We start from the raw sequence: 14,492 nt of genomic DNA on the forward strand, positions 1-14,492 counted from the left end.
CAATCCCAAAGAAAGGCAATGCCAAAGAATGCTCAAACTACCGCACAACTGCACTCATCTCACACCTAGCACATAAGTACTACATAATTGTTATCAACAGCATTTATTATCATTATTTCTATTATAATTAAATGACACATTTAAAATAGAGTAACATCTAGTACATTTTAGCTTCTCAATGTTATTACAGACTAGCTAAATAAACGGATGGTACAATCACTAAGAATGATGGAGAAAGAGTAGGTCACTGGGGTAGTGGGAGAGATAACTAGTTTGAAAACCTTGAATTTGAGGGCCCTATGCCATTCTGAAGGAGCTCAGCCCTGGGATTTCTTTGGCAGGAATGATGCTAAAGCTGAAACTCCAGTACTTTGGCCACCTCATGTGAAGAGTTGACTCATTGGAAAAGACTCTGATGCTGGGAGGGATTAGGGGCAGGAGGAGAAGGGGATGACAGAAGATGAGATGGCTGGATGGCATCACTGACTCGATGGACGTGAGTCTGAGTGAACTCTGGGAGTTAATAATGGACAGGGAGGCCTGGCATGCTACGATTCATGGGGTTGCAAAGAGTAGGACATGACTAAGTGACTGAACTGATGTCATTTGGGCTAGATAACTTTATTATGCAATTATAAGGACAGTTTTGGGCCTCAGAAAGGAAAAGCTGAGACCTGAGATAAAGATTTTGGAGTTATCAGCATAGAAATATGATCTAAAGTCACTGGAATGAATTAAATTTCCCACAGCGAGAAATAATACTGATCGGAGGGAAGAGAATGGAATTGTCACTACTTAAACAGTAGGTAGAGGGAAAGTAAAAGTAAAATACTCTGTGGGAGTGGGGAAGCAAAAGCAATAGGGAGAGAGTTTCCAAAAGGGAGATAAGCAGAGAAAGAACAAATAGTATCAAGAAAGCAAGGATTGAAAGAGATGTCAGAAAGGTTGGGTGCGTTGCTAGCTACCGAGAAGTCAAGTAGGATGAGGACTGACAAAAAGTAAAGATTTGGGAATTAGGAGGATACTCACGACCATGATTCAGTAGAAGACGACTAAATGGAAAATGAGAAAGCAGAAGCAGAGGCCATGTAGATTATGCTATTAAAGATGTTTGGGAAAAACAGGGCAGTGGTTCAACGGCAAGGCAAAGATGAGCGGTTTTTGTTGTTTTCTAAGAGGGATCAGTGGGCGCGGGCCGTGCCGGTCGCAGGCGCAGTGTGTGAAAGCGTGGCAATCATGGACGAGGAGGAGAGACATACCGGCTGTGGAAGATCCGCAAGACCATCATGAAGGTGAGAGACGGGGTGGAGGGCGGTGCGGGGGGGCGCCTTCCTTCCAGAACGCGGTGAGGACGGAATGGCTGCGCCAGAGGCGAACTGTGCACGCGGCGGCCGCTAAGGCCAGCTGATGGGGACGAGCCTCTCCACCGGTGCCTGCGTGGCTGGAGTGGAGGAGTCCAGCCCCAGAGCCCCCGGAGAGGGGGTCAGGATCTCGCTCCAGCTGGAGGGAGGGAAGGCAGGAGAGGCTGGGGCGCCATGTGTTTGTGTTCTTGGAAGGTTGTGGTGTTACAGCCCCTGATCCTTGAAGTTCTTAATCAGTAAGAGATACCCCACGTCCAAGGTAAGAGAAACCTAAGTAAGATGGTAGGTGTTGCTAGAGGGCATCAGAGGGCAGACAAACTGAAACCATAATCACAGAAAACTAGCCAATCCGATCACATGGACCACAGCCTTGTCTAACTCAATGAAACTAACCCATGCTGTGTGGGGCCACTCAAGATGGACGGGTCATGTTGGAGAGGTCTGACAGAATGTGGTCCACCGCAGAAGGGAATGGCAAACCACTTCAGTATTCTTGCCTTGAGAACCCCATGAACAGTATGAAAAGGCAAAAGACAGAATAATGAAAGAGGAACTCCCCAGGTCGGTAGGTGCCCAATATGCTACAGGAGACCAGTGGAGAAATAACCCCGGAAAGAATGAAGGGATGGAGCAAGAACAATACCCAGCTGTGGATGTGACTGGTGATAGAAGCAAGGTTCAATGCTGTAAAGAGCAATATTGCATAGGAACCTGGAATGTTAGGTCCATGAATCAAGGCAAATTGGAAGTGGTCAAATAGGAGATGGCAAGAGTGAATGTCAACATTCTAGCAATCAGCGAACTAAAATGGACTGGAATGGGTGAATTTAACTCAGATGACCATTATATCTACTACTGCAGGCAGGAATCCCTCAGAAGAAATGGAGTAGCCATCATAGTCAACAAAAGAAGTAGAAATGCAGTACTTGGATGCAATCTCAAAAACGACAGAATGATCTCTGTTCGTCTCCAAGGCAAACCATTCAATATCACAGTAATCCAAGTCTATGCCCCAACCAGTAAGGCTGAAGAAGCTGAAGTTGAACGGTTCTATGAAGACCTATAAGACCTTTTAGAACTGACACCCAAAAAAGATGTCCTTCTCATTATAGGGGACTGGAACACAAAAGTAGGAAGTCAAGAAACACCTGGAGTAACAGGCAAATTTGGCCTTGGAATGCGGAATGAAGCAGGGCAAAGGCTAATAGAGTTTTCCCAAGAGAATGCACTGGTCATAGCAAACACCCTCTTCCAACAACACAAGAGAAGACTCTACACATGGACATCACCAGATGGTCAACACCAAAATCAGACTGATTATATTCTTTGCAGCCAAAGATGGAGAAGCTCTATACAGTCAGCAAAAACAAGACCGGGAGCTGACTGTGGCTCAAATCATGAGCTCCTTATTGCCAAATTCAGACTGAAATTGAAGAAAGTAGGGAAAACCACTAGACCATTCAGGTATGGCCTAAATCAAATCCCTTATGATTATACAGCGGAACTGAGAAATAATTTTAAGGGACTAGATCTGATAGAGCGCCTGATGAACTATGGACGGAGGTTCGTGACATTGTACAGGAGACAGGCATCAAGACCATCCCGATGGAAAAGAAATGCAAAAAAGCAAAATGGCTGTCTGCAGACGGTTTAAAAATAGCTGTGAAAAGAAGAGAAGCGAAAAGCAAATGAGAAAAGGAAAGATATAAGTATCTGAATGCAGTTCCAAAGAATAGCAAGGAGAGATAAGAAAGCCTTCCTCAGTGACCAATGCAAAGAAATAGAGGAAAACAACAGAATGGGGAAGACTAGAGATGTCTTCAAGAAAATTAGAGATACCAAGGAACATTTCATACAAAGATGGGCTCAATAAAGGACAGAAATGGTATGGACATAACAGAAGCAGAAGATATTAAGAAGAGGTGGCAAGAATACACAGAAGAACTGTACAAAAAAGATCTTCACGACCCAGATAATCACGATGGTGTGATCACTCACCTAGAGCCAGACATCCTGGAATGTGAAGTGAAGTGGGCCATAGAAAGTATCACTACGAACAAAGCTAGTGGAGGTGATAGAATTCCAGTTGAGCTATTTCAAATCCTGAAAGATGATGCTGTGAAAGTGCTGCACTCAATTTGCCAGCAAATTTGGAAAACGCAGCAGTGGCCACAGGACTGGAAAAGGTCAGTTTTCATTCCAATCCCAAAGAAAGACAATGCTGAAGAATGCTCAAAGTACTGCACAATTGCAGTAATCTCACACACTAGTAAAGTAATGCTCAAAATTCTCCAAGCCAGGCTTCAGCAATACGTGAACCATGAACTTCCAGATGTTCAAGCTGGTTTTAGAAAAGGCAGAGGAACCAGAGATCAAATTGCCAACATCTGCTGGATCCTGGGAAAAGCAAGAGAGTTCCAGAAAAACATCTACTTCTGTTTTATTGACTATGCCAAAGCCTTTGACTGTGTGGATTACAATAAACTGTGGAAAATTCTGAAAGAGATGGGAATACCAGACCACCTGACCTGCCTCTTGAGAAATCTGTATGCAGGCCAAGAAGCAACAGTTAGAACTGGACATGGAACAACAGACTGGTTCCAAATAGGAAAAGGAGTACGTCAAGGCTGTATATTGTCACCCTGCTTATTTAACTTCTATGCAGAGTACATCATGAGAAATGCTGGGCTGGAAGAAGCACAAGCTGGAATCATGACTGCCGGGAGAAATATCAATAACCTCAGATATGCAGATAACACCACCTTTATGGTAGAAAGTAAAGAAGAACTAAAGAGCCTGTTGATGAAAATGAAAGCGGAGTGAAAATGCTGGCTTAAAGCTCAACATTCAGAAAACTAAGATCATAGCATCTGGTCCCATCACGTCCTGTGAAATAGATGGAAAACAGTGTCAGACTATATTTTTTGGGCTCCAAAATCACTGCAGATGGTGACTGCAGCCATGAAATTAAAAGACAATTACTCCTTGGAAGGAAAGTCATGACCAACCTAGATAGCATATTAAAAAGTAGAGATATACTTTTCCAACAAAGGTCCATCTAGTCAAGACTATGGTTTTTCCTGTGGTCATGTATGGATGTGAGAGTTGGAGTGTGAAGAAAGCTGAGCACCGAAGAATTGATGCTTTTGAACTGTGGTGCTGGAGAACTCTTGAGAGTCCTTTGGACTGCAAGGAGATCCAACCAGTCCATCCTAAAGGAAACTAGTCCTGGGTGTTTATTGGAAGGACTGATGCTGAGGCTGAAACTCCAATACTTTTGCCACCTCATGCGAAGAGCTGACTCATTGGAAAAGACCCTGATGCTGGGAGGGATTGGGGGCAGGAGGAAAAGGGGACGACAGAGGATGAGATGGCTGGATGGCATCACCAAATCAACGCACATGAGTCTGAGTGAACTCTGGGAGTTGGTGATGGACAGGGAGGCCTGGCGTGCTGCGATTCATGGGGTCGCAAAGAGTCGGACACGAATGAGCGATTGAACTGACCTGAATTGAAGACAGTTCTTTAAACACATAGAGAAAGAGCCCAAAAATGTTTGAGAAGCATTGATACAGTGAAATTGTTTAGAAAATAATTTGCAAATGTGAATGAGGCACTGATGCAGGAGCTATGTGGATCTGAGACACACTATTGGACCATGAAGCAGTAATGCCTGATGGGTTTTAAATTAAGAACTCTAGAGACAGGTCAGTGTTTAAATAAACATGGGGTCTTCACCATATAATTAGCAATTGGGCTTCCCTTGTGTCTCAGTTGGTAAAGAATTCACCTGCTATGCGGGAAACCTGGGTTCGATCCCTGGGTTAGGAAGATCCTCTGGAGAAGGGAAAGGCTATCTACTCCAGTATTCTCACCTAGAGAATCCCACGGACTGTATAGTCCATGGAGTCACAAAGAGTCAGACACGACTGAGCAACTTTCGCTCACCATATAATTAGAAATTAGGGCAGACCTCATTTTTAGTGAGGGTATGCTTGTACTGGCTCAGATGTAAAGCGTCTGTCTGCAATGCAGGAGGCCTGGGTTTGATTCCTGGGTCAGGAAGATCCCCTGGAGAAGGAAAGGGCAATCCACTCCAGCACTCTTGCCTGGAAAATGCCATAGGCGGAGGAACCTGATAGGCTACAGTCCATGGGGTCGCAAAGAGTCGGACACGACTGAGCGACTTCACTTCACTTCATGCTTGTAGTTGAAGATGTCACTAGATTATTATTTGCTCCCTCACCAAAGGGAATGTAGCTAGAATTTTATTAATTATAAGATGTTTAGTTTTATTCTTCCCAGAGGCAGCAACAGCTGAGAAAGAGTGAAGAAAAAGACAATGGTGATGAAGCTGTGCTAAATAAAACACTATGCTGTATCCATTACCAAACCACTAATTTAGAGTTCTGTTGCACTGATCTTAGAAATGCTTTCAGAATTTCTCTATGGCCTTCAATAAGGAAAATAGCTCTTGAAGCTAATTCATGCACATTTTAATGTGGAATGTACATTTTTAAACTTTTTAAAAATATGTAAAAGAAGACTGACAGTTGGGAGGATGAAAATGTCAGTTTAATATAAACGAAGAAACACCGAGTGCCCATTACACAATCAATTTCCTAAGGGCAGTTACCATGTTCTTCTCTTTTCTGCACCCCCAGAAATGCATTCATTCTATGGGGGTGGACACTGAAGAAGAGGCCCAACACACATCTACTGAAGAGACAGTTATCGTTTGGAAGACATTTGTGGGATGAAAACAACAGAACTCTGAGTTAGTTCACTGCTACGTCTTCCTTGCATTGTGGACCATTCATAGTCATTCCTTGATCTATAATCCATAATTTCATCAAAGCATGCACTTAAAAATCTTCAAAATCCGGTATAAGATGAGAAAAGGAGGATATGTTTATAGTATGCCAAAAAGTCTTGCCAGTGAGCTGTGAATACAGAATTTTAAAACAGACCAATCCAATCCAAGGTACTAAAGATCTATAAATTCACTGGAAATGTCAAAAAGCCTTACGGTGGTCAATTAAGGACTGTGGCTGAAAATATTTCTTTAGAAAAACAAGGTCTGATGGTGGCCAGAATGTTACTGGAGATGCAGGGTGAAGACAAGTCCCTGTTTCTGCTGTCTCTAAAGCTATGGTTCCAAAAGGATGGTCTGAGAATGTAAAAAGCATTTTTGAAAATACTAAGATATTATCTATCTTTTTCACTTCATTCTCTCACGAGGGAACAGTGAGAATACCTGACATGTGACATCATAGCACACTGAATGCAGTGAGAACAGCCAAACGTTAAAGAGACGTTCAAAAATGTAAAGCAATGATACTTTTTTCACTAAATTTTTTTGTTGCGGAAAATACATTTTTTGTATGCAATGAGTTTACTATTATTATTTTAAATGAATGTCTATTTTTATGTTTTTATTTATAGTACAGTAATAAATATAACCCACATTAAATGATTTTAATATACATAAAAGTTCCTTGGGGAACTCTATAAAGTATATGGCTGTAAATGAGTCCTGAGATCAGAATACTTGAGAACTGCTACTCTATGTAGCATGATAAATGATGAGTCCATGGAAATAATTACCAACATGCTCTTGCAGCATCAATATAGAAGATTCCAGAGAATCAATAGCAGGAAAAATTTTCCTGCACAAATTTTTTTTTTTTTCCTGCACAAATTTTTAATTAAAAAGCTTAGTATACAGCAAAATTGATCTTTGTGGGTAAGGTATATTATTCTATGAATCTTAACACACGTGTGGATTCTTTAAACCATCACCTCAATGAAGAAACAAAAATTTTTCTAGCAATTAGAACAATTTAAAAAACTTTAAAAACTCCCTCTACTATAAAATTCGTATGCAGTCACTTTTCCCACCCCTAATCTAACTCTGGCAACAGCTGGTATATTCTCTGTCTCTACTGCTTTGTTTTTTACAGAATGCCATGTACATAAAATCAAACAACATTCAGGTTTTTTTTTTTAAGACTGGCTACCTTAATTCAGCACATCTTTGAGATTCACTTAAGCTTTTGTGTGTATCAGTATTTCATTCCTTTTTATTTCTGAGTAGTTTTCCATTGTGTGGACTTAGCACAGTTTATTTATCCATTCACCCACTGAAGGACCTTTGTGTGATTTCCAGGTCTGGGCTATAGGAAATCAAGTTTCTGTGAATGTGCATCTAACCAAAGGAAGCTCCTGGATTTCAGTCTGAGGGTAAAGCAGGAAGTCTTCTGTCTCTTACCACTGATAACAGCATGGATTAAAAGGAGCCCAGTCCCTGTATTCTCAACAAAAGTTTTGCGACAGACTTCAAAAGTATCATCCAAAGTTTCCGAGATCAGACTGGGTCATTTACATTAAAGAGAATTCCTATTCTCCATTTACTGAAGTAAACTTGCCTCCCAGTAAACACCCTGAGAATTCATCAGGAGTTCCAATTCCAAATCGCCCTTCACTTTTGCTCATTTAAGAAACTCACATTAACCTCGCCTGATCAGCACTCATCACAAAAATAACCCATTTTCTGGCATTTACAGAATCATGTGTTTGGGATCTGACTGCTGAGTAATATCAATTAGCAAGAGGTCATTAAAGGCTTCCTCATCTCCTTGGACAAACAGAACAAAGTATCTCCCTCTAAGGCTTTGATTATGGTTATATAATGAGACAACCAAACTGGTAATGTGAGATTTAGAATCAACACATTTTCTATAAAAATCCCAGGAACATCAGCATACTACAAGATCTTTTATGTTTTCATACATTTTATACGACTGTAAGTACATACACACCATTCTTCACCACAGGGGTCTTAGAACTGGCTCACAGCCACTGATAGCAGGAAGCTCTGGGTAAATGAATAGCAATTTTGAAATCCCTCCTTTTTTTTTTTTTTTTTTGCCAGTGGGTACTATTCATAGAACCATCACCCACTGAAATAAATGAGAATGCAATAAATAGAAAGCTGGGCAAAAAGAAAAATATAGCATTTTAGAGAGGTTTAAAGAAAACACTTAAAAGGACCCATAATTAGAGCAGCCAGCTTTGAGCTATAAAATTGTTGTTTTATTATAGTTTGTATGGGCCATGGCCTAGCACCCATTTGACCCAGAACCCTCCAACAGTATGAAAAGTCTCAGAGTATAAGGATAAAATGAAAGCCTTTAACTATCCCAGTATGACTCATTTAAAGAAATCAATCATGCTACTTTAATGCTAATAGTTATATATAATTTACACAAAGACAGTCCTTTGCATGTTTTTCCCAAATAATGTTTATTGCTATTGGCATTACTGCATGGTTACCAGATGAACCATTGTTCTAAAATTCTGTTAGATTGAAAACTAGTCTCTGTTGAGTTGTGCTGTTTGGCAAAAAGGCTTCGGTGCAGTGTGTTTCATCAAAAACCTCACTGCTAGGTGTCACACTGAACTGTTTGTTGGAAAAAAGTGAGAGGCTGGAGCAGGCAGTTGCTAAGTATGAATATATAATAACCACTGGGTCATGAAAAACAAATCATGACAGCTTATTACATCTATTAGTTCACTCAGTTAGAGATGTGAGCTCCCTACGCACTGCTCAAAGGCTCTGCAAACACGAAATCAAGGGATGAGAAGCCATGGTTCCAAAGGTTGACTTCAGATAGCACTACTCAGCCACCTTTGACACACACCTGCTCTGGAAAGCAAAGGCAATTCTGATATAACTTGGAATTTCCAGTGGCCATAAAAATACGTAGTAACTATTTGCTAGAGATAAAGACAATAGCATCATAATAAAATGTTTATTGTACATCATTTCCAGTATAGTAGGACATGTAGGATGGAGAAGGCAATGGCACCCCACTCCAGTGTTCTTGCCTGGAGAATCCCAGGGACAGAGAAGCCTGGTGGGCTTCCGTCTATGGGGTCGCACAGAGTCGGACACGACTGATGCGACTTAGCAGCAGCAGCAGCAGCAGCAGGACATGTAGGAATTCTAAAGTAATTCACATGACAAGCACCACTTGAACACAGAAAGGGTTCTGTCTAGTTGGTTCTAAAACCAGACATCTGAATCTGCTGGGAGCTTTTCAGAAATGGAGATGCCTGAGCCCCATACACAGAAATGGTGGTGTAATAGGGTGGGGTTAAATATCCTTTGCTTCTTCCATTATTTCTGCTGTAACATGGACTTCAGTATACATAGCTCCATGAGAGGAGTACTAACATCTGTCTGTAAGATTCCCTCTTTGTTGTTCAGTCGCTCAGTTGTGTCCGACTCTTTGCAACCCCATGGACTGCAGCACTCCAGGCTTCCCTGTCCTTCACTATCTTGCTGAGCTTGCTTAAACTCATGTCCATTGAGTCAGTGATGCCATCCAACTATCTTGTCCTCTGTTGCCCCATTCTCCTCCTGCCTTCAATCTTTCCCAGCATCAGGGTCTTTTCTAATGAGTCAGCTCTTCATATCAGGTGGCCCAAGTATTGGCGCTTCAGCTCCAGTATCTGTCCTTTTAGTGAATATTCAGGGTTGATTACCTTTAGGATTGCCTGGTTTTATCTCCTTGCAGTCCAAGGACTCTCAGGAGCTTTCTCCAACACCACAGTTCAAAAGTGGTGCTCAGTTCTTAGGTGCTCAGCCTTCTTTATGGTCCAACTCTCACGTCCATATATGACTACTGGAAAAACCATAGATTTAACTTGACAGATCTCTGTCAGCAAAGTAATGTCTCTGTTTTTTAATATGCTATCTAGGTTTGTCATAGCTTTTCTTTCAATGAACAAGTGTCTTTTAATTTCATGGTGCCATAGTTTATTGTAGTCCACACAAAGGCTTTACCGTAGTCAATAAAGCAGAAGTAGATGTTTTTCTGGAATTATCTTGATTTTCCTATGATCCAATGAATGTTTGCAATTTGATCTCTGGTTTCCCTGCCTTTTCTAAATCGAGCCTGAACATCCGGGTGTTCTCAGTTCATGTACTGTTGAAACCTAGTTTGGAGACTTTTGAGCATTACTTTGCTAGCATGTGAAATGAGTGCAATTGTATGGTAGTTTGAACTTTCACTGGCACTGCCCTTCCTTGGGATTGGAATGAAAACTGACCTTTTCCAGTCTTGTGGCCACTGCTGAGTTTTTCAAATTTGCTGGCATATTGAATGCAGCTCTTTAACAGCATCATACTGTTTTATCTGCATCCCACTAGCTTTTATATGTTGCGTTTTACCTTCATTCAGTTCTACATGTACAATTTTAACTGTGGAGTTGGTCTGGCCTACAAAATAATTTATATTTTCAACAGATATGCATTTTGTCATTTTCCCTACAGCCCTACAGGCATGGGTGTTATCATTCTTTAATTTTTGCCAGTATACAAAATGAGAAGTGACAGCTGACTGCTTTTTCCTTGATGAATAAGAAGTTAATCATGTAAGAATCTAGTGATAGACCATTCCAGGCAGAGTAAACAGCCAGTACAAAGGGACTGGCATGAAAATAAGCTTAGCGTATTAGAGAAACTGAAAGGCCACTGTGGCTGGAATATCCTGAGCAGAGTGACAGCTGTGTACAATGAGCTCAGGGAGGTATGCAAGGGCCATGTCATAGAGGGCCTGGCAGAGCTTGGATCTGTATTTCAAGTATGACTGGAAGCCAGAACAGGGTTTTCAGCAGAGGACTGAAAAATGGATAATTCTAGAAATAGGGTCAACAATATTTATTAATGAACTAGATATGGAGGGTGAAAAAAAAAGGGAAATAAAGCCAAGGTGGTTTATGCAGTTTTGGTTTTGAGCAACAGAGCACAAATGCATCTGAAAATGCCTAAGTTTGGGTTTCTCAAACATTTTGTCATCTTAGTGGTATTCTGTAGGAGAGAGTGGTAGCCACATATTCAGTCCGATTTCTTAGAGCATAAATCATTTTATAATTACGAAACGTTCAGAATCAATATCTAGTTCATTGGCACCTAATATGCAGAATTCACTGCTCTAAATTTTCTTTTCTTAATGAAGTTTAACCATCTATCCTCCTGGTACCTCCACAGTTTTCCATAAATCTTCAAGTTTACCAACAAATGTTCTTACTTACAGTGATTTTTACTATCCTGAGATGCAGAAGAATTGATTTTAATACATCTGTATCGAAGTATATATGTAAACTCCTCACCTATCTTTTGCTTCAGTTTTCATGTACCAATCATTGTTCAACTCTTTATAGACCAAAGATAATTCATCTTGAGAAGAAAAATAGTTACTTGGTAGAGTGTTAACACACTCTTTGCCATGTGTTAACATATGTGTGTTAGCCACTCCGTCGTGCCTGACTCTTTGCGACTCTGTGGACTATAGCCCACCAGGGTCGTCTCTCCACGGGATTCTCTAGGCAAGAATACTGCAGTGGGTTGCCACTGCCTTCTCCAGGGAATCTTCCTGACCCAGAGATTGAACATGGGTCTCCTGCATTGCAGGCAGATTCTTTACAGTCTGAGCCACCAGGGAAGCTCCTAAAACATCATAGGTCCTAAATAATAAGGCTGTTCTTGGTTTGCACTTAATCCTTTAAACAGTATCAAATCAGCTACTCCAGTCATCCATGACATGTTTTAAAATCCTAAACCTGTTTTGGGCTCTAGTATGTTCGACAGTTTCCTGCTTTTCTTTGAAATCTTCTTAAACCTTACTCTTCAAACATATCTTTTATTTTTGCAGTGATGATCTAAAGAATCCTCTCTTAATTCCTCAATTAATTATGTTTGCATGGTTACAATTATACTTTGAGTTTCACAGTTCTTTCAACTCTCACCCTTTTGAATCTCAGCTCAGAAGATCATGCTTCTCTTTTCTTTGCCTTTCTTAACTTTTGGTTACACCTCTAATTATTATCAATTTTTCATTTGTCAGAAGTAGGATGAATATGTCAACTCTATGATTGCCTTCATCTCCTTTTAGGATATGAAACGCTAACAAGAGGCAGTCAAGAAGACTTCTTAAGAGTGAAATAAAATTTCCAGTGGTCCTTTCTCTGATTTTATCCAAATGCTCTCTAGTGTAACAACAAGTAAGAGTTCCTTTTCTCTTAAATCTGACCTATGGTTATATTTTCACACTTGGATGAATAACTAGATTCAAAGTGTCTCAATAGGTTTTTGCTTTTTTTTTTTTTTAAATAATGATATAGACAGAGGTTTTAATGCTTTTTTCTTATGAAGTATGTCAGGCCTACATGCCTTCAAATGGGTATAAGAGAATCATGAAATACCTGATGAACTCCATTCTTATAGAAGACAATAGTAGATTTTCTTGATTCTGCTGTAACTAAAAACATTTTCTTTATGTTTTTGTGATTTAAAATTGTTGGGCATGTCCCTAATAGTAACTGAATTTATTCTTTTTCAAATTTCTTTATTTAGATTACACATTGATAAAATGAGACTTGGATTTTGCCTCTGCAGTTTCTTTAAACTCTAAAACTGAAATTTCATCTTCATATTCTGGTTTTTATTATTTACTTATGACTTTTCAAGAGCACAATTTCTTTCTAAAAAAATAAAATAAAATAAAACAATTACTATATGACTCAGCAATTCCACTCCTGGGTATGTATCTGAAAGAAACAAAACTACTACTTTCAAAGATTCATGCATCCAGTGTTCATAGCAGCATTGTTCACAAAATTGCCAAGATATGGAATCAACCTAAGTGTCGTCCGTTGACGAATGGATAAAGATGTGGTATGTATATATATGGTACACACACACATATATGTGGTACACACACATATATATACATAATGGAAACTAATCAACTGGAAAAAAGAATGAAATTTTGCCATCTGCAACAACACTGATGGACTCAGAGTATTATGCTTAGTGAAATAAGTCAGACAAAGACAAATACTATATGATATCACATATATGTGGAACCTAAAAAATACAACAAACTAGTGAATATTATGAAAAAGAAACAGACTCACATATAGAGAACAAATTAGCAATTACTAGGGGGGAGAGTAGGAACATGGGGTAGAGGACTAAGAAGGACAAACTATTTTGTATAAATTAAACTTCAAGAATATACTGTACAACAGGGAACAGCAAATATTTTATAACTGTAAACGGAGCATAACCTTAAAAATTATGAACAATTATATTGTACATGTATAACTGATAATATTGTACATCAACTACACTTGAATAAAAAATAATAATAAAATTTAAAAATCCCCATAGGAAATCCAAGATAAGAATGTTGATTATCTGGCTTATGTGGGAAAAAAATGGTGTATAAACATACTGATTTCTTCCAATTCTCAAACATACATTTTAACCTTAAAAAAGGTACAATTTATATTGTATAAGTATGTAGATGAGAGACTCTTTTTTCTGTTTATAGCGACATATTTTTCTATTTGCCACCTACCTGACAGTGCTTTTCCCATTAAGAAAGCCTGAAATTTCTAAAATCTACCCACTTGCTCAGTCTTACACAGTCTTACACTTCCAGATTCCTTTTATATTAGTTTCTTCATTTTTTTTTTCTAGAAATGCATCAACCTTTCTACTGAGGTGGAGTTTAAAATTATATCCTTTTCCACTTTTTTCCTCAAAGACACCTGTTTTCACATAAAACACTTATGACTGAAAGACAAATAGAGCAAAATTTCTGCAGTTTATCAGAATAGTGAACTATCTCATGGGTAAAAATTTCACTTTCATGTAGAACTAGAGCTGCTTTTTCTGGTTCTCTTTGTGAGTTTCCTGGCTGGTTCTCTGGATGAACTACAAGATCTTTTGATTTCTATAATAAAATCATTACTTTCTTACACCATCCAGCATTTTTGCCCTTCACTTCATTAACAAAGAATAAGGATTATATAATCTCATACCAAACCACAAGGAGTTCAAAATAATTACTCATCTTTCTCATCCTCCATGAGCAATAAACCCATTTTTTTCCCATTCCAGCTTAGCCAAAGTAATTCCTGTGTATCATTTTACAAGGAAACAAAAAAAACAAATAAAAAAATAAAACACTTGAAGTTAATATTCTATGGAGGATATTTTAGTAGGTGTCACTGAGATTCAGTGCACTGAAGTTCTCTTTACAATCCCGTGGTTTC

The 14,492-nt window shown here is 39.4% G+C and overlaps 1 protein-coding gene across 9 annotated transcripts in view; it reads right to left on the reverse strand.

The window, feature by feature from the left end:
• KIAA1328 (KIAA1328 ortholog) overlaps positions 1-14,492 on the reverse strand; it is a 429,714-nt gene that overhangs the window by 119,609 nt on the left and 295,613 nt on the right. The gene's annotated exons all lie outside the window — the stretch shown is intronic.

This window comes from Ovis aries, chromosome 23, assembly GCF_016772045.2.
Source record: "Ovis aries strain OAR_USU_Benz2616 breed Rambouillet chromosome 23, ARS-UI_Ramb_v3.0, whole genome shotgun sequence".
NCBI lineage: Eukaryota > Metazoa > Chordata > Mammalia > Artiodactyla > Bovidae > Ovis > Ovis aries.